Source organism: Chelonia mydas, chromosome 3, assembly GCF_015237465.2.
Source record: "Chelonia mydas isolate rCheMyd1 chromosome 3, rCheMyd1.pri.v2, whole genome shotgun sequence".
NCBI lineage: Eukaryota > Metazoa > Chordata > Testudines > Cheloniidae > Chelonia > Chelonia mydas.
In genome coordinates this window covers 162,666,466-162,687,713 of record NC_057851.1, presented here as the reverse complement: position 1 = coordinate 162,687,713, position 21,248 = coordinate 162,666,466, and the positions used below count along the sequence as shown (strand labels likewise).

At 43.1% G+C, this 21,248-nt stretch overlaps 1 protein-coding gene across 6 annotated transcripts in view; it reads left to right on the top strand.

The window, feature by feature from the left end:
• TRAF5 (TNF receptor associated factor 5) overlaps positions 1 to 21,248 on the top strand; it is a 44,825-nt gene that overhangs the window by 7,650 nt on the left and 15,927 nt on the right. For 3 of the 6 annotated variants that reach the window (XM_037895755.2, XM_043543693.1, XM_037895756.2), the window contains 2 exons: positions 4,455 to 4,576; positions 5,633 to 5,779. The gene's annotated coding sequence lies outside the window, so the exon portion shown is untranslated. Of the gene's footprint in view, positions 1 to 3,863; positions 4,577 to 5,632; positions 5,780 to 21,248 lie in introns of those variants that run through there. The other 3 variants (XM_043543691.1, XM_043543692.1, XM_037895758.2) reach the window with 3 other exon arrangements.

Genomic DNA, 21,248 nt, shown 5'->3' with positions numbered 1-21,248 from the left:
AAATAGGATTCTAAGTCACCACAGAACTGTATCATGTTCGTGGGGGTGGAGGGGCAGAAGGAGAGGCCCTGAGATAGGACAGATTCTTCTGCTGGGCTAAGAGTATAGTTGGATAGATTAACAATATTGCTGGGTGGGTTAAGGGAACCACTGTTGTGGCCCCTTGTGGCATGTAGTAGTTTAGATAGTTTAGTGTCCTTTTTCTTTTGTAGAGAAGCAAAGTGTGTGTTGTAAATGGCTTGTCTAGTTTTTGTAAAGTCCAGCCACGAGGAAGTTTGTGTGGAAGATTGGTTTTTTATGAGAGTATCCATTTTTGAGAGCTCATTCTTAATCTTTCCCTGTTTGCTGTATAGGATGTTGATCAGATGGTTCCGCAGTTTCTTTGAGAGTGTGTGGCACAAGCTGTCAGCATAGTCTGTGTGGTATGTAGACTGTAATGGATTTTTTACCTTCAGTCCTTTTGGTACGATGTCCATCTGTTTGCATTTGGAAAGGAAGATGATGTCTGTCTGTATCTGTACGAGTTTTTTCATGAAGTTGATGGACGACTACATTTCTTTTCACTCTCTCTCATTATCCCTTTCTTGTCTGTTTTCTCACTTACCTTCATCCTCTCCCCACATACTTAAATAATCCTTTGCCCCCCTTTACTGTTTCCTTCCTCCTTTCTCTTGGAGGGTCTGCAAAATACTTCTAGCTGCAGAAGAAATTGGAAAGGGGTACCTGAACAATAGCATGAAACTAGTGCTTTCTTCTCACTTGCAGAGTGAAATTGACTAAAACTGCCAGGAGTTCTTGTGGCACTTTAGAGACTAACAAATCAAATACATTTGTTAGTCTCTAAGGTGCTACAAGGACTCCTCCTTGTTTTTGCTGATACAGACTAACACGGCTACCTCTCTGAAACCTGACTAAAACTGGGATCCTAGTCCATCTCAACTTCTCTTTTCAGGGCTTTCCCCAAAGCTTTCCTAGAAGCAGATGACATTTTCTGGTGCTGTGCTCACATAAAATTATGTTTTCCTCCAAGCGCTATCTTGTGCAAGTGAAACAGAGTAGGAGTATCACTTCCTTCTACATCTACCAGACTTTTGTGGAAAATCCATATAACGGCAGTTATTCTGACCTCCAGAAGTGCAAAGGTTGCATATACTCAACAGCTCAGTCATGATAAGTCCTGAGGGCAGATGTCATTTGTAAAGATGTGGGGGGGGGGGAATCAAAGTCCCAATCCTACAAACCCTTAACCATGCTAGTAGTCTTAGGCCTTGTCTGTACACGAGTTGCACCAGTTTAATTGTCCAACTGAAGCAAGGCCCTACACTAAAACTTGATGGCATTTCTATCTTTCTGTTTGCCTGTATGCAGCACAATAACTTTTGACCACTGAATCTGATCCATTCCAAATTTCAGGAAATGTTTCTGCCCACTGATTCCTAGAACTTGTTGGTTTGGGTGACAATCAGAATACTGGAAAAAGACGGAGGACAAGAAAATGGAGTCCCTTGCATCTGGTTAACAGAGCTGACCGTTTCAACCATCTCTGTAACTGTAGATCAAAGAACTGGTTGATGGCAGCCATTAACAGCTTCCAGCATAACAACAACCTCATCTCAGCTCTGCCCATTGTCCCAGTGCTGTTTATAATATTGACACCCTGACTTATCTCCCAGATAGAAGGAAAAAATAAGAATGTGAGGGAGGAAGAAGGGCATGGAGGAATGAGAGGCCCCTCTCGGTGGGAGGAAGAAAAATGGGACTAATGGAGTGTGGCAGAGAGAAATGTGGGGGCGGAGGGGAGGACACACAGAGACCCTGTGTGACACAAAGGTCCCCTGTTCTTTGTAAACAGCTCTCATCTCAAACCTGGCAAATTCACTACCGCAAATGCATTGCTTACAGTGTATTTGTCCATAAAGGGTAACATGTAAGGTCTCTATTGAAAGATTGCAATTCATTTATGTTCATAATTGTAGCATGATCTGTGTGCGGGTAGTTTTGAAAGAATAATGAAACTATATTGAAGTTTATACTCTTATGGTCCTAAAGTTAAAAGGAGTCACAAGGGAGTAACATGGGAGTGATGGCCTGTTCATGCAGGAGGGAGTTGCCACCCAGCCCTGGTTAGCCGGTGATGTAATGCAAGGCTCTGTTGTTTACCATTGCCCATCCCAGAACAGTCAATGGAAAACTATCAAAGACAACTGCAAACAATCAAAACCACTTGGAGGTAAAAAAGAAACATTATATCAGTTGGGGGAATTGTCAGGTCTATTACTAAAAATAAAAGACTGTTACAGTATAACCAAGTGGGGCAAGGCATATTAGATCCAATTACTGAAGAGACGTCTTCTTGAATGAGGGTTTTTGTCGTAAAATATTTGGATCGTGGTTCCTGTAAAGCCACCCAGCTCTGCAACACACTGCACGTTGGTGGGGGAAACTTACTTTTAGATAGGAAAAAGTAACTATAAGTGTAGGCCCAAGTTTGTTTTTTATGATCTTATTTTGTATGGTAACCATTTCTTTCTATCACACTCTCTTGTTTGTAGTGCAGTCTCTCTGCTTGCTTAAATAAACCTTTTGTTTCATTACAAGTGTTGTGTGGTTTACAGGAGCAGTGGTTTAAGGTAAAACTGGTAAACTGGGGTACACTGCTCCTTTGGAGGCAGAGGATCTGGGATTTCTGGGAATAGCCAGTGTCAGGGGCTGGATATTACAGGGGAATGCTTCAAGGGGACTTGGGGACTGGGGTGCATCTATTGTTAAGGCAAAAACAGGGCTAGCATAGCCCAGAGGAGGGGGCTTGAGTGGCTGAAAGGTTGGCAGTGGCAGAGGGTATAAAGGTTTCAGAGTAACAGCCGTGTTAGTCTGTATTCGCAAAAAGAAAAGGAGTACTTGTGGCACCTTAGAGACTAACCAATTTATTTGAGCATAAGCTTGCTCAAATAAATTGGTTAGTCTCTAGGGTGCCACAAGTACTCCTTTTCTTAGAGGGTATAAAGGTATCTCTCAGTCCTGGGTTCCCTGAAAACTGTTACACATTGGCATGAGGGAAGAGTGGTAGGGTTTCAGGAAGTCACTGAAATAGAGGGGGTTGGGAAGGTAGCACAAAGGAAGCTGGTGGCGGGTGGGGGGAGATGGAAGGATGAAAGGAGCCCCCCACTGTATCCATTTAGCTTGGCAGACAGAAGCAACAAAGTGGGCGACCATCTAGTTCAGTGGAATTGAAACTTTTTTTCTGGGGACCCAGTTGAAGAAAATGGTTGATGCTCGTGACCCAACAGAGCTGGGGATGAGGGGTTTGGGGTGTGGGAGGGGGCTCTGGGCTGGGGATGAGGGTTGGGGTGCAGGAGGGGGTCAGGGCTCTGGGGTGGGGTCGGGGATTTGGGGTGCAGGAGGGGATCTGGGTTGGGGGGCTCAGGGTTGGGGCAGGGGATTTACCTCTGGCAACTCCCCGTCAGCAGCACAGCCGGAGTGCAGAGGCAGGCTTCCCCGATGTCCTGGCACCTCGGACCGCACTGTGCCTGAAGCAGCCAGCAGCAGGTCTGGCTCCTAGGTGGAGGCGTGCAAGCAGCTCCACATGGTTCTTGCCTCCCCTCCCAGCTTCCATTGGCTAATGGGAGTGCGGATCCGGTGCTCGGGGCGGGGGCAGCGCACGGAGCCCTGTGGCCCCCCTGCCTAGAAGCCGGACCCACTGCTGGCCACTTCCGGGGCACAGCGCTGTGTTGGAAAAGGTAGGCACTATCCCGCCTTAGCTGGGCAGCACTGCCGACGGGACTTATAACATCCCGGTCGGCTGTGCTGACCAGAGCGACCCAGTGCCTGACATGCCGTGACCCAGTACTGGGTCACGACCCAAATTTTGAAAAATGCTGATCTAGTTTAAATCTGTTTCTAAACCAATTTACTTAAACTGTTGCAAACTCCAGTATAGTTGCTCCAGTATAGTTGACTTCAGTTAAATTGGCAAGTCTGGTTTAAACCAAAATTAAGACTATCCACACAGCCTTTTGCACAGATCTAACGAAATCCATTTAAAATAGCATCTTAAATTAAACCGGTGGCAATTTCTCATGTTGACACGCCCTTATTCACCTGACTTGAGTGGCTCTACATGTGTGAGTAAGGACTGCTTGTGTAGGGAATTGCAAGATTGGGCCCTTTGTTTTCTTTACGTCTTTACAAATGCCATGTTTCCTTGTGACCAAAGAATTGTCAAATCAGATACAGCTCCATTGAAACTGGCAACATTTTAATGAAAACTATAAAATGCTCAGCAAGGAAAAATGTGAAAAAGGGTATTTCTAAGCTTATGTTTCTCCAGAGACAATAATTCTGCAGTGGGTAGGGTTGTATTATTTCAGTCACTGCAGCAGAAGTTTAAAGGAGGAATATTCTTAAGGTTTGCCTTTCTGTCCTAACATTTTCTGTGTTTGTTGTTTTGTTTGTAGAGGTGATCTTTGCAAAGCTAGTCTTGGGGGATTTCCACTGTCTTGCTGTTTAAAATCTACCATAGTGTTGTTTTAACCACAAGCCATCTCACTTTCTGTTCAGGAACAGCCACAGTTTTCAGGTACTGTTCTATCAAAATAAATCTTCTAACTGTTGGCAATAGACTAATAACGGCACTTATATTTACCAGGTTCAAAGCACTCTTCAAACATTAACTAATTTTAAACCTGATGTTTAAATAACATGTGGATTTGTTAATGTAAACCTTTAGAATTTAAAAGGGGTTGAGAATGATTTTGTAGTTTAACTTTGAGTTCACATCAGATTATGTTGTTGCCAGAAGAGACATTAAGACATCCAAGCATTGGCATAGAAATTTAAAAGTGACTGTAGAAAAGGAAAGACTTAATTATTAAATTTCACCATATTATAGTTTGAGGAAGAAAGGTGACTCTTACCATATCGGTGTTCTTTTTGATAAAGTTAATGTGATACTCTACACACTTGAGATACTATTGTAGGAAAATTAAAGTGTTTTAATGAATGACTGGATTACTGTGTACTAAGTGTAGTACCAATTTTACTTGGCTTATAGCTCTTGAGTGCTACCTTTTTATAGTTACAACTATTACTAGATGTTAAGGACAAAATTATTTTTCCACAGTTAAAAAACACTATATTTAAGACTAATGCTGTCCACGTTATTGCCAAATATACCAATGTAGATATACTATAGAGAAATCTTTGTACAGTAGAAACTCGCTAATTAACATTAATGATTGGGAGATCCATAGTAAATCAGCCAACATTACAAATAAGCAAGTCAGCAGAAAAAACACAAACTCAAAACTTCTGTAGCACAAAAAGTCCTTTTTTGGTTTTTTTACATGTATAGTTTTAATTATTATATATATGTACACACCATAGTGTACTTTGTAAAAAAATAAAGAAGTCTTTTAGTCTTATGGGATCTCACTACAATACTTGACTGTTAAATCTTCACAAAGAAGTAGAGTGAAATTGCAGGGTGTTAATGAGAATTTGGGTTTGAGGATTAGCAAACTGATAATTAGCAAGGTTTTACTGTGAACTTATAACAAGGTGACATTTGAATTCGGGTTGCATAAAAATCAGTTATTTACAAAGCTAATTGAATTTGTTTTTGTGCTTTCTGCAGCAGCATCCCCTGTGGATCTTCAAGCCAGTATCCAATCAGGAATTATTGCTGTTAGAAGTATTAGCTCCTGCATACCACCTGTGGCTACTGTTGTGTGGCCACTAAGGGCTTAGGCCAGTGGCAGAACAGCTCATGAGGACTGTGCAGGTAGGTGGAATGGGAGCCAGCCCTCCAATACAATGAGGGGTCTTCTTCCTCATGGATCCTCAGGATTGAGAAGCTACCCAGCATACATCCAGAATCCTTTCCTCCCCTGCGGGAAGCACTCCACAGGGTTGTGGGGATCCGTGGATGTGGATTGCATTGCCAGTGCTTAAAGTATATACTCCTAATATGTGGTAGGCCAGCTGTTATTTTCAGGTGATTCCGTATAATCTGCCATATCTTTAATCTGTATTTAATTATATGCAGTAGTTCTTTAACCCATTTTACATTTCCATACATTGTGATATAATTCGAGCACTCTTGTTCCCGTCAATACAATTAATGCATGTCAGTGCTCCATATTACCAGTAAATCACATTGCTGGATGCTGTAACTGTATAGCCCAATAATAGAGTCAGTTGGACCACCTTGTCCATCAGGCAGTTTGAATGGATAATTTAATGAATGGTATTCCCTTCTTTTCCTTCATGTTTCTCTCCCCACACCTCCACTGCAGTGAGTTGATCTTAGATCTCTAAAGTATACCAAATTTTGCAAGACATTTCACATTTTGGCTGGATCAGACTTCCTGTCCTAGTGCACCACAAAGGAAGACAGTTTTCTGAGGGAGGGACAGAGAGATTCCATTTGCTCTGCCAAATACTCTGGAGTCACGGGCATACTAAGTTGAAAGCCAGGAACGATGAGTTTAAATTTTATCCCTTATCACTGTTGTTTATACTTCCATGTACTTCACAGCCCTTACTGCTGAACAATGTCTTATACCCCAACCCTAAAAGGCAATCAAGATTTAGCCTCCCATTTTATAGGTAAGAGAGTTGAGCATAGAACCCAGGTCTCTAGAATGGGAAGCTCAACTCATATACACTGAGCCACACTGTCTTTCAGAGTGAATGTACTGAATAATGTGCTTTGGTTATCTTATCTCTAATTATTACATCATTCTCCTATCTTGGAGCTAAGACTTGAAACCAGGATTCCTGGTCTCTAATATTCTACTGCTGTCTAGTAAATAGTTGTGCAATACTGGCAAGGTGTGTTCCAAGTCCCGCTCTAGTGGCTGGTTCCCAGACAGGTTTATAGTTACTTTTGTAGCTCAAGTGGTAGAGTCTGTGCTGGGAATCTGAAGATCTAGGATTCAGATCCAGCTGATGACCCATATAGGTGGACTTAATGGTTACATGTGATTGAATTTGTTTTTTTTTTCCAGTTTTCTTTTTAAAATGTATTTAATTCACTTAGTGAGAGAACATCATTGAAAACTGGTTTTATAGTTAAAAACATGTGTCATTGATAGTGCACACAATATAGGAATTCCACACTTTGGCCATTTGTCACACATTTTGGTTGCTGGCATAGGCGCCGACTCCATCAGCCAAGCTCCCCTCCCCTCCGCTCCTCCAGCACCTCCCGCCCACTGCCCCGCTGATCAACTCCTCCTCTTCCCTCCCACCGCCTCCTGCATGCCATGGAACAGCTGTTCTGCAGCATGCAGGAGGTGCTGGGAGAGGGGAGAAGTGGGGAGGGGGTGGGAAGAGGCATGGTGGGGCCTTGGGGAAAGGGGTAGGACTGGGGGCGGAGCAGGACAGGAAGAGGCAGGGTGGGGGCTTGGAGGAAGGGGTGGAGTGAGGGTGAACCTGGGGCAGAGCCGGGGGCAAGGAAGTCAGCACCTGTGGTTGCTGGTGTCACACATTGGCAAGTTTGAAGATTGAGATGAATGGTTGACCTGTTTCAATAATTTGTTGGCATGAGGGCAACATTCTAGGGAGTAGTATCATCCTGATTGACTCATACCATGTTCCACTCAGGTCTTACTATGTGTTCTGCGTATATTTATGAACAAATAATTTAGATTATACGTGGCCCATATAAATGGAAGGTGCATAGCCTCATTTGATTTGGTGCTAATTAAGGGGGAATTGACCTGATTTAGGACAATTTATTTTTTTTGTCCTGAAAACTTCCCATAGTAGATTTTTTTTCAAAATAGTGTGGCTTAAGGATGAGAGTGAGAAACCTATTGTAAAACAGCATCTGCATACAGAAAGATATTTTGTATGCAGTGTGTTTATCCTGCCTTTGATGAGGTTGCCCTTTATTATGGTGGCATGGGTGTAGGTTGCTAAAGCAAAAAGCAGGGGTGACAGTGAGCACCTCTTTATTGTGTTGCTACCAAGATCTAGTTGTTCTGAAGGTGTGAATAGTTCTCATGTGGGGATATGGGCTTAGTGACTATTTAAACCAGTTTTGCAATGTAAGGTCAAAATTAATTATTTAATACAGCATGTAGAAATTCCTCTAAATAAAATCCTTTTTTTGTATTTAGGGTTACTGTGGAAATAGAGGTTTAATTTATTTTACATTTTTGTAGTGACACAGTGAAAGCCTATTTACAGATCTGTTTTGTGTCTGTTTCCCTTCTGACACATGTGTCTCATATTATCCACCCCATCTAATGTTTTTAAAACAATATTCTGATGTGTGTGTGAATATGTTCACTTTGCATACTTAGCTGTTTGACATACAAAAGTTAAAGCATACAGTACCTCCTGTGTTGGTCAGACATCAGTTTAAGCAGAAAGTTGATTCAGTTAACCCATAGAGCTCTTTATATTGCAAAGATCACTTTTTCCTTTGCCTGTTTTGCTTTGGTATGAGTTGAAGGAACAGAGTCATCAAATAGTTGAAGCCGGAAGTGGTATTACAGTATCTGCATCCTAGTTTCCTGTGTCTAGCGTGAGTTGCACAAGACATACACATTCATATAGTCATCATGTTTATTTGTAATGGTTCAGATCATATCATCTTGGAAGTTTTGTAGCAACAGGCTTGTTTACACAGTAGTAATGCATAGCTACACTGCTGAACTAGTCATGCTGGGCCAAATTCAACACTGATGCAAACAGGTGCAGCTCAGTGACTTATACCAGTAGTGAAATTGGCCCTAATAGCTCAATTCAGCAGTGTGAACCCATGATCTTTTTGAGCAGTGCAAGACTTGGAAGGCTACAGGTGCTGACTGATGGTTTACTTCTCTGTTGAAAGGTTAGTTTGTAATAGAAGCCTGGACCAGAAAATACAAACGTATTGGACAAGGAATTGCAGTCATGTGCTCCACAACTCTTTGTCCCCATCACTATGTGCTGAGCTAGCTCCCCTTTCCATCCCCTAGAAGGGAGGCAGATGGGAAACTTGGCCTTTATATGATCCTATATGTGCTTTGACTGCATTGGATCAAGAAGATGTCTTAGCTGAGATTTCTGATGGCAGACTTGCATATAGAAAGTACTTCATTGAAAGTACTCCTCCCTGCACACTTGGACTTTTTAAATTTTCTCTGAACATGTAAGCATTGCTGAAATGGAGCAGAAGCCTTCATGAAGAAAAGAGGTGTGTGAGAGGGGTGAATATAGTTTTAGTATTTTACCTTGCTAAAAGTAACGCTCTTCAGATCTTATGTGTGCATCTTAAAGATGCCTGAGGAAGGGAATATGTTAATTCCAGCAAAGTAGTTGGAAGCTATTGGTGAAATAAAAGAATGCTTTTCAGAAGGAGATAGAGACTAGTGCTGTTGAATTAATTAGCAAAGAGATTTATGAATGAGTTTTTGGATTTGACTTTGGATCACAATTGCATTTCTAGTTAAATGTATTCTTTAAGGTTTTTGTTGGTAAAATCAGGCTTGTGATATTCTTTTATCACTGATTTGTGTGTTTATGTATTGACATTACTGGATACGACACAGCTATTGGTAGCCCATATGGGAAGAATTTATCTTCTTGTTTGACATTGTCTCTACGTCAGTCTAGGTGAAGGAACTTTGTTTCAGGTGCGGGGGTTGAGGGGTTGAAGATGGTGAAATTTGGGTTCTGGATGTGTTCAGAAAAGAGGTGTGGGATCTGAACATGGGATTGGGAACTGGGAACTCCACAATCCTAATCTCAGTTCTGACATTGACTCCTGTGACCATTAGGCAAATTGCTTAGGCCAAAATTTTCAAAAGTGCCCATTAATTTTCAGTGCTTTAAATGTTTTTAAAGTATTCATTTTGAGACACCTGGGGCCTGGTTTTTGCCCCAAACTCCCACTGACTTCAGTCAAATTGTGAGTACGTGGCATTTCTAAAAATTGGATCCTAGGTGTTGCAACTTAGGTCCCACAAATTAGTGGACGCTCTTGATAATTTGGACCTTAATCTCTCTGCCTTGATTTTTCCATCTGTAAATTGAGGCTATTAACACCTCTGACTCATGGGTGTTATTAAATTGACTTCATTAGTGTGCGTAGAGCACGTTGAATATGAAAAGCACTATGTAGGTCAGGGGTGGGCAAACTACAGCCTGGGGGCCACATCTGGCCCTTCAGACATTTTAATCCAGCCCTAGAGCGCCCACCAGGGAGCAGGGTCCGGGGCTTGCCCCGCTCCGCACAAATCGGGATGCCGCGTAGCTCCCAGAAGCAGCGGCACGTCCCCACTCCGGCTCCTACATATAGGGGCAGCCAAGGGGCTTGGCATGCTGACCCCGCCCCAAGCACCACCCCCACAGCTCCCATTGGCCAGGATCCACAGCCGATGGGAGCTGCAGGGGCGGCGTCTATGGATGGAACAGCATGCAGAGCTGCCTAGCTGCACCTCTGCATAGGAGCTGGAGGAGGGACATGCTGCTGCTTCTGGGAGCTGCTTGAGGTAAGTGCCGCCTGAAGCCTGCACCCCTGACCCCCTCCCCTGCCCCATCCCTGATCCCCCTCGTGCCCTCCTAACCCCTGGGTCCCAGCCCAGAGCATCCTCTTGCACCCCAAACCTTCATCCCCAGCCCCACCCCATAGCCTGCACCCCCAGCCAGAGCCCTCACCCCACCCCAACCCGCTGCCCCAGCCCGGAGCCCCCTCCCGCACACTGAACTCCTCATTTCTGGACCCACCACAGAGCCCGCACCCCCAGCCGGAGCCCTTGCCCACTCCCGCATCCCAACCCCCAATTTTGTGAGCATTCATGGCCCGTCATACAATTTCCATACCCAGATGTGGCCCTTGGGCCAAAAAGTTTGCCCGTCCGTGATGTAGGTGCTAGGCATTGTAATAACCTTGTACTACAGTCTCATCCTCATCTTCACTGACAGCTTAACTTCAGTATCCAGAAAGATAATGAAGCAAATAAGTAAGCAATCAATTTGCAAACATCGGGAAGAAAATAAGGTGATAAGTAACAGAAAGCATGGATTTGTCAAGAACAAATCATGTCAAACCAACCTAATAGCTTTCATTTACAGGGTAACAAGCCTTGTGGATAGGGAGGAAGCAGTAGATATGGTATATCTTGACTTTAGTAAAGCTTTTGATACTGTCTCGCATGACCTTCTCATAAACAAACTTGGGAAATACAATCTTGACAGAGCTACTATAAGGTGTGTGCATAACTGGTTAGAAAACCATTCCCAGAGAGTAGTTATCAGTGGTTCACAGTCAAGCTGGAAGGGCATAATGAGTGGGGTCCCACAGGGATCAGTTCTGGGTCCGGTTCTATTAAATATCTTCATCAATCATTTAAATAATGGCATAGACAGTACACTTATAAAGTTTGCGGATGATACCAAGCTGGGAGGGGTTTCTAGTACTTCGGCGAATAGGATTAAAATTCAATATGATCTGGACAAACTGGAGAAATGGTGTGGAAAAAAAATAGGCTGAAATTCAAGAAGGACAAATGCAAAGGACTCCACTTAGGAAGGAACAAGCAGTTGCACACATACAAAATGGGAAATGACTGCCTAGGAAGGAGTACTGCGGAAAGGGATCTGGGGGTCATAGTGGATCACAAGCTAAATATGACTGAACAGTGTAACACTGTTGCAAAAAAAGCGAACATCATTCTGTGATGTATTAGCAGGAGTGTTGTCAGCAAGACATGAGAACTAATTCTTCTGCTGTACTCCATGCTGATTAGGCCTTAACTGGAGTATTGTGTCCAGCTTTGAGAACCACATTTCAGGAAAGATGTGGACAAATCAGAGTAAGTCCAGAGAGAAGCAACAAAAATGATCAAAGGTCTAGAAAATATGACTTATGAGGGGAGATTGAAAATAAAATTGGGTTTGTTTAGTCTGGAGAAGAGAAGACTGAGAGGAGACTTGATAACAGTTTTCAAGTACATAAAAGGTTGTTACAAGAAGAAGGGGGGGGAAATATTCTTCTTAACCTCTGAGGATAAGACAAGAAGCAATGGGTTTAAATTGCAGCAAGGTGGACATTAGGAAAAACTTCTTGTCAGGGTGGTTAAGCACTGGAATAAATTGCCTAGGGAGGTTATGGAATCTCCATCATTGGAGATTTTTAAGAGCAGGTTGGACAAACACCTGTCAGGGATGGTCTAGAAGATACTTAGTCCTGCTATGAGTGCAGGGGACTGGACTAGATGACCTCTCGAGGTCCCTTCCATTCTTACGATTCAGTGTTACATAGGGAGGTTTAGGAATAGCTGTGACTGTAACTCCAGGGTGTTTTCATGACACTGATTATATTCATTCTGTGGGCTTTCTGTTTCAAGCCTTGACCTTTCTCTCTTGAGTGTATTTACCAATAACTTTATTGTCTGGAAGCTATTCTTCTATTCACTTTTCTGTGCTAAGATTTATTTGATATTAAACTATACCATGCTGGAGACCTCTGGCTATTTTTACTTAGAGACTTCTTGATGTGTTTTTTTTGTTGACTATTTTTAGTTTGGTTAACATTTTTCTTATTTAATTTCATGAGATGAGTGGACTGTAATGCCTGCATGTTGGATAATTTCCTGTGTTGGCTTTAAATATCTCTTACTTCAGGGGCTTTCAAATGTGTAGAGACTTCCATATGAGGAAAAATTGAAAAGATTAGTTTAGAGCAGTGTTTCTCAACTTTTCCAGGTTGGCCACCGCTTATTTTAAGTTAAAAAAAAAAATAATAATAATCACATTTGCTATAAAGGTAAGAAAAAATGTATCAGTTACTATATTTGACCCCACAAATATAGAAGGTTATGGCCACCCCAAATTTGTTTTTGAAATGTTATTTTCCTGGCGTATAGGAAATGTGATAAAATTTTCAGCCCCTTGCTTTCCTTTCATTGCCCAGTGGTTGAGAAACACCGGTTCAGAGGAGACCTTAAAGAGGTATATAAAATACTGAACGGCATAGATAAGCTGGGCAAAAATATTACAAGAGAAGATAAATACAAGAGTACAGTCAATGTAAAGGCCAAAAAAAAATTTAAACTCCTACAAAGAGGTGGTGGTGCTTTTTGAACACAACATACAGTTAACTGTGGAATTCATCACCATTAAAGATTGCTTAGTCCAGGAGCATAGTAGGATTCAAAAAAGCATTGGACACATACATAGATAATGAGAGGGGTTAAAAAAATCATAGGAGAAAAGTTTCAGGGCACTCTACCCACTAACTGAAGAGGGTAGTAATAAAACTGCCCTGCTAGAAATTTATTCCATGCTTGGCCCTTGTGGTGATTCTTGCACTTTCCTCTGAAGCAGCTGGTACTGTCGATTGTACAGGATACTGGACTAGACAAACCACGGGTCTGGCAATTCTTCTGTTCTGCATTTTTATGTCTCTGATTAGTGGCAGAAAAGCAAAATTGTTCCTGGTCAAGGTTTCAGTGCCAGAGAAGTAGGAAGTCCATTTTCAGAGGGGAAAGGATCAGCAATTGTAAAATAAATGGAGAGAAATGGAAAATTGTCCCTAGGTTGAAACAGAAGACTGTTCACTTGGGGTGACTAAACAGAGCAATCTGCAAGGGTGATTTTGTACATAAGCAGTTCCATATGTACTATATATATTTTACTGTATACCAGTGGTTCTCAAACTGTGGGTTGGGACCCCAAAATGGGTCGGGACCCCATTTTAATAGGGTCGCCAGGGCTGGCTTAGACTTGCTGGGGCCAAAGCCCCACCACCCAGGGCCAAAGCTGAAGCCCGAGGGCTCAGGTTACAGGCCCCATGCATGGGGCTGAAGCCCTTTGGCTTTGCCCCTCACCCCCCTCCCACTCCCCCCCGCCCAGGGCAGCAGGGCTCGGGCGGGCTCAGGCTTCAGTTCCCCATCCTGCGGTTGTGTAGTAATTTTTGTTGTCAGATGGGGGTCACGGTGCAGTACAGTTTGAGAACCCCTGCTAAAGCTTTATGCTTGTGTAGTGTTGTTAGGGCTTATATCCCCTGTGGGTTGCAGCCATTAGGTTATGCCTGATTGGAGACACTTGTGTAAGTCTGACGTTCCATCTAAATGAAGGCAAAGGGGCTGAGATGAATTTGGCACTTTAAATGTAATGTAAATATCAGAAATAGGACACTGACCTGTGAAGAGAAGGAAAATGTTTATCATGAAATCATTGTTTTTTTAATCTCACACTCTTAATTGCCTTTAACATTCTATTTTAAACTTTTGGTTAATTTTACCTACTGAACCTGAGCTGGAAAGTGGTATGGTTTTGTCTCCGTTTTCTGTAATAGTATATCCACACTAGAGGGGCTTCTCGGGTCAGAATTATGTTGCAGAATTAAACACATAGTAGTGGTATATCACTTATTGCAGTAGTCAGATTATCAGAGTTTACGTTTTGGGTCCAGTCCTACTTCCACTGAAGTGAATGAAAAGACTCCCAATGGCTTCATAGGATCTGGATTCAGCCCTTTGAGAGCTGCTTGTGCCACTAAGAATTTCATGAAAACTCAAAGAACAGCAAAAATACACAAAATGTACCTGAACAGAAAGTGGTTAAGGGGTAGGGGATAACTGTGGAAGAGAAATAATGTGCCACAGTACAGCCATAAAAAGGAATCCTGCCAACAAGAAATGACAGAAGTAGGGCTGTTGATTAATCACAGTTAACTCACGCGATTAACTAAAAAAAATTAATCATGATTAAAAAAATTAATCATAGTTTTAATCGCACTGTTAAACAATAGAGTTCAATTGAAATTTATTACATATTTCTGGATGTTTTTCTACATTTTCAAATATATTGATTTCAGTTACAACACAGAATACAAGTGTACAGTGCTCACTTTATATTATTATTTTTTATTTCAAATATTTAAAACAATGTAATACTTTAGAGCCTACAAGTCCACTCAGTCCTACTTCTTGTTCAGCCGATCGCTATCACAAACAAATTTGTTTACATTTACGGGAGATAATGCTGCCCACTTCTTATTTACAATATCACCTGAAAGTGAGACCAGGCGTTCGCATGGCACTTTTGTAGTAGGCATTGCAAGGTATTTACGTGCCAGACATGCTAACCATTCGTATGCCCCTTCATCCTTCAACCACCATTCCAGAGGACGTGTTTCCACACTGATGCTCATTAAAAAAAAATCATGCATTAATGAAATTTGTGAATTAACTCCTTGGTGGAGAATTGTATGTCTCCTGCTTTGTGTTACCTGCATTCTGCCATATATTTCATGTTATAGTAGTCTCAGATGATGACCCAGCACAAGTTGTTCATTTCAAGACCACTTTTACTGCAGATTTGACAAAACACAAAGAAGGTACCAATGTGAGATTTCTAAGGATAGATACAGCACTCGACCCAAGGTTTAAGAATCTGAAGTGCCGTCCAAAATCTGAGAGGGACCAGGTTAGAATCATAGAATATCAGGGTTGGAAGGGACCTCAGGAGGTCATCTAGTCCAACCCCCTGCTCAAAGCAGGACCAATCCCCAATCAAATCATCCCAGCCAAGGCTTTGTCAAGCCTGACCTTAAAAACTTCCAAGGAAGGAGATTCTACCACCTCCCTAGGTAACGCATTCCAGTGTTTCACCACCCTCCTAGTGAAAAAGTTTTTCCTAATATCCAACCTAAACCTCCCCCACTGCAACTTGAGACCATTACTCCTTGTCCTGTCCTCTTCTACCACTGAGAATAGTCTAGAACCATCCTCTCTGGAACCACCTCTCAGGTAGTTGAAAGCAGCTATCAAATCCCCCCTCATTCTTCTCTTCTGCAGACTAAACAATCCCAGTTCCCTCAGCCTCTCCTCATAAGTCATGTGTTCCAGACCCCTAATCATTTTTGTTGCCCTTCGCTGGACTCTCTCCAATTTATCCACGTCCTTCTTGTAGTGTGGGGCCCAAAACTGGACACAGTACTCCAGATGAGGCCTCACCAATGTCGAATAGAGGGGAACGATCACGTCCCTCGATCTGCTCGCTATGCCCCTACTTATACATCCCAAAATGCCATTGGCCTTCTTGGCAACAAGGGCACACTGCTGACTCATATCCAGCTTCTCGTCCACTGTCAACCCTAGGTCCTTTTCCGCAGAACTGCTGCCTAGCCATTCGGTCCCTAGTCTGTAGCTGTGCATTGGGTTCTTCCGTCCTAAGTGCAGGACCCTGCACTTATCCTTATTGAACCGCATCAGGTTTCTTTTGGCCCAATCCTCCAATTTGTCTAGGTCCCTCTGTATCCTATCCCTGCCCTCCAGCGTATCTACCACTCCTCCCAGTTTAGTATCATCTGCAAATTTGCTGAGAGTGCAATCCACACCATCCTCCAGATCATTTATGAAGATATTGAACAAAACCGGCCCCAGGACCGACCCCTGGGGCACTCCACTTGACACCGGCTGCCAACTAGACATGGAGCCATTGATCACTACCCGTTGAGCCCGACAATCTAGCCAACTTTCTACCCACCTTATAGTGCATTCATCCAGCCCATACTTCTTTAACTTGCTGACAAGAATACTGTGGGAGACCGTGTCAAAAGCTTTGCTAAAGTCAAGAAACAATACATCCACTGCTTTCCCTTCATCCACAGAATCAGTAATCTCATCATAGAAGGCTATTAGATTAGTCAGGCATGACCTACCCTTGGTGAATCCATGCTGACTGTTCCTGATCACTTTCCTCTCGTGTAAGTGCTTCAGGATTGATTCCTTGAGGACCTGCTCCATGATTTTTCCGGGGACTGAGGTGAGGCTGACTGGCCTGTAGTTCCCAGGATCCTCCTTCTTCCCTTTTTTAAAGATTGGCACTACATTAGCCTTTTTCCAGTCATCTGGGACTTCCCCCGTTCGCCACGAGTTTTCAAAGATAATGGCCAATGGCTCTGCAATCACATCCGCCAATTCCTTTAGCACTCTCGGATGCAACTCATCCGGCCCCATGGACTTGTGCACGTCCAGCTTTTCTAAATAGTCCCTAACCACCTCTTTCTCCACAGAGGGCTGGCCATCTACTCCCCATGTTGTGATGCCCAGCGCAGCAGTCTGGGAGCTGTCCTTGTTAGTGAAGACAGAGGCAAAAAAAGCATTGAGTACATTAGCTTTTTCCACATCCTCTGTCACTAGGTTGCCTCCCTCGTTCAGGAAGGGGCCCACACTTTCCTTGGCTTTCTTCTTGTTGCCAACATACCTGAAGAAACCCTTCTTGTTACTCTTGACATCTCTTGCTAGCTGCAGCTCCAGGTGCGATTTGGCCCTCCTGATTTCATTCCTACATGCCCGAGCAATATTTTTATACTCTTCCCTGGTCATATGTCCAACCTTCCACTTCTTGTAAGCTTCTTTTTTATGTTTAAGATCCGCTAGGATTTCACCGTTAAGCCAAGCTGGTCGCCTGCCATATTTACTATTCTTTCGACTCATCGGGATGGTTTGTCCCTGTAACCTCAACAGGGATTCCTTGAAATACAGCCAGCTCTCCTGGACTCCTTTCCCCTTCATGTTAGTCCCCCAGGGGATCCTACCCATCCGCTCCCTGAGGGAGTCGAAGTCTGCTTTCCTGAAGTCCAGGGTCCGTATCCTGCTGCTTACCTTTCTTCCCTGCGTCAGGATCCTGAACTCAACCAACTCATGGTCACTGCCTCCCAGATTCCCGTCCACTTTGCTTCCCCCACTAATTCTTCCCTGTTTGTGAGCAGCAGGTCAAGAAAAGCTCCCCCCCTAGTTGGCTCGTCTAGCACTTGCACCAGGAAATTGTCCCCTACACTTTCCAAAAACTTCCTGGATTGTCTATGCACCGCTGTATTGCTCTCCCAGCAAATATCAGGAAAATTAAAGTCACCCATGAGAACCAGGGCGTGCGATCTAGTAGCTTCTGCGAGTTGCCGGAAGAAAGCCTCATCCACCTCATCCCCCTGGTCCGGTGGTCTATAGCAGACTCCTACCACTACATCACTCTTGTTGCTCACACTTCTAAACTTAATCCATAGACACTCAGGTTTTTCTGCAGTTTCGTACCGGAGCTCTGAGCAGTCATACTGCTCCCTTACATACAGTGCTACTCCACCACCTCTTCTGCCCTGCCTGTACTTCCTGAACACTTTATAACCATCCATGACAGTACTCCAGTCATGTGAGTTATCCCACCAAGTCTCTGTTATTCCAATCATGTCATAATTCCTTGACATCACCAGGACCTCCAGTTCTCCCTGCTTGTTTCCAAGGCTTTGTGCATTTGTATATAAGCACTTGAGATAACCTGCTGATCGCCCCTCCTTCTCAGTATGAGGCAGGAGCCCGCCCCTCACAGACGTTCCTGCCTGTGTTTCCTCCCGGTATCCCGCTTTCCCACTTACCTCAGGGCTTTGGTCTCCTTCCCCCGGTGAACCTAGTTTAAAGCCCTCCTCACTAGGTTAGCCAGCCTGCTTGCAAAGATGCTCTTCCCTCTCTTCGTAAGATGGAGCCCGTCTCTGCCCAGCACTCCTCCTTCATGGAACACCATCCCATGGTCAAAGAATCCAAAGCCTTCTCTCCGACACCACCTGCGTAGCCATTTGTTGACTTCCACGATCCGACAGTCCCTGCCCCGTCCTTTTCCTTCCACGGGGAGGATGGACGAGAACACCACTTGCGCCTCAAACTCCTTTATCCTTCTTCCCAGAGCCACGTAGTCTGCAGTGATCCGCTCAAGGTCATTCTTGGCAGTATCATTGGTGCCCATGTGGAGAAGCAGGAAGGGGTAGCGATCCGAGGGCTTGATGAGTCTCGGCAGTCTCTCCGTCACATCACGAATCTTAGCCCCTGGCAAGCAGCAGACTTCTCGGTTTTCCCGGTCAGGGCGGCAGATAGATGACTCAGTCCCCCGGAGGAGAGAGTCCCCGACCACCACCACCCGCCTCCTTCTCTTGGGAGTGGTGGTCGTGGAACCCCCCATCTCAGGACAGTGCATCTCATGCCTTCCAACCAGCGGAGTCTCCTTCTGCTCCCTTCCCTCAGACGTATCATCTGGTCCACTCTCCGCATTAGTACCTGTGGAGAGAACATGAAAGCGGTTAGTTACCTGTGTCTGCGTTGCTGAAACCCGGACATCCCCCCTTCTTCTTCTGGAGGTCACATGTTGCCAAGCCTCTTCACTGGCCTCTTGGCTCCGCTGTGCAACCTGCTCTAAATTTTTAGAGCTTTGTGCCCGTAGAAGCATATCCTGACTTTTGTCCAGAAAATCCTCAGGTTGGAGCATGCTTTCAGAAGTCTTAAAAGAGCAACATTCTGATGTGGAAACTACAGAACCCGAACTACCAAAAGAAGAAAATCAACCTTCTGCTGGTGGCATCTGACTCAAATGATGAAAATGAACATGCATTGGTCCACGCTGCTTTGGATCGTTGTTGAGCAGAACCCATCATTGGTGTGGACACATGTCCTCTGGAATGGTGGTTGAAGTATGAAGGGACATAGGAATTTTTAGCACGTCTGGCACGTAAATATCTTGTGAAACCAGCTACAACGATGCCATGTGAACGCCTGTTCTCGCTTTCAGGTGACGTTGTAAACAAGAAGCGGGCAGCATTATCTCCCTAAATGTAAACAAACTTGTTTTTCTGAGCAATAGCTGAACAAGAAGTAGGACTGAGTGAACTTGTAGGCTCTACACTTTTACATTGTTTTGAGTGGAGTTATTTTTTGTACATAATTCTACATTTTTAGGTTCAACTTTCATGACAAAGAGATTGTACTACAGTACTTGTATAAGGTGAATTGAAAAATACTATTTCTTTTGTTTTTTTACAGTGCAAATATTTGTAATGAAAATTAAATATAAAGTGAGCACTGTACACTTTGTATTTTGTGTTGTAATTGAAATCAAGTATATTTGAAAATATAGAAAACATCCAAAAATATTTAAATACATGATATTCTATTATTGTTTAACAGCGCAATTAATCATGATTAATTTTTTTAATTGCTTGACAGCCCTGGGCAGCACCTAAGATCTTGGCTGAGTTTCTTACACACTGATATACAGTAAGGTAACTTGTATATCGGTGTTGCCCTAAGGACAGTGCTGTAAAAGAAAAGTAAACACTTTAATTACCATAAACCATGTTTCCATGAGTTAGTTATGCTCTACGCTATGAGTAAGGAAGAGGATGGAAAAATGATCAATAGAGTGTGTTGTGAGTGAACTTGTCATTTAAATGTAGGTTAATATGATGGGTGTATTCTGCTGCTACACACATCCCATAACTAAATGTATTTAATTAGGTTAACATCACTACGTAAACTTCTCTGTTGGTCAGTAAACAGCAACAGGAGCAGAAAAAAAATAAATTCTTATGTATGTTGCGTCTTAAGGGATGAAAATTACACTGGTTCACGGGTAAGGATTTGCTATTATCAGTCCGAGACCCATTGCCCTAGACTGAGGGACCTGACACAGATTTAAGGTCTGATTATTTTTATTTATTTATTTATTTATTTAGGTGAACCATTTAGGCTTGAAATTGATGGTGTATCTATTTCAAACCCTGATAAGAGACTGAGAGAGAGAAAATTGAAGTTACGATTCTGATTTGCAATCTTGCTTTTCTCCCTACTTCTTTTCAAACATGACTAATGCAGTTAATAACATACAAATAACTAACTAAAGTAAGATTCTGAAAAATAGAATTCTAGCCTTCTGGTGTAAATCGGTGATCAATCAGAAAGAGAAGTATCGGGTCCCAAGTCTTTGATCTCTGTCAAATCTGTACTTATGGTAAAGTCATCATTCTTTCTTCCAGTTGCTGTGAACCATGGTGAGACATTACTCTTTTTGAACTAGTTTAAATGAATTAGTAAAGGTGTGTGGGCTCAAATCCAAGGCATTTTTATTACTGTATGTAAAGTTTTGATGCCTGGGACTTGTAGGACCAAGTTACGCCTAATTGAAGTCTGTGGCAGTTTTGCTTGAGTAAGGATTGCAGGATCTAGCACGAGAACTAGGGAAAAGTAACCTCCTTTCTGTTGGGGAGAAATTTTCAGACTGTGAACCTCTTCACAGTCATAAATGTTGGTGCTAGCTCTGAAATAAATCATTCATCATTCTGGAGTACCTTGATGATATTTTTTGTACTGCTGTCTAGTAACTGATCCTGCATTTGAATCTGAAATCCGTATTGAAGTCTACGGCGAGAGAATGAGTCCAAAAACACATTAATGTTCATCTTGCAAACTGTAGTGGAGGTGATTTTA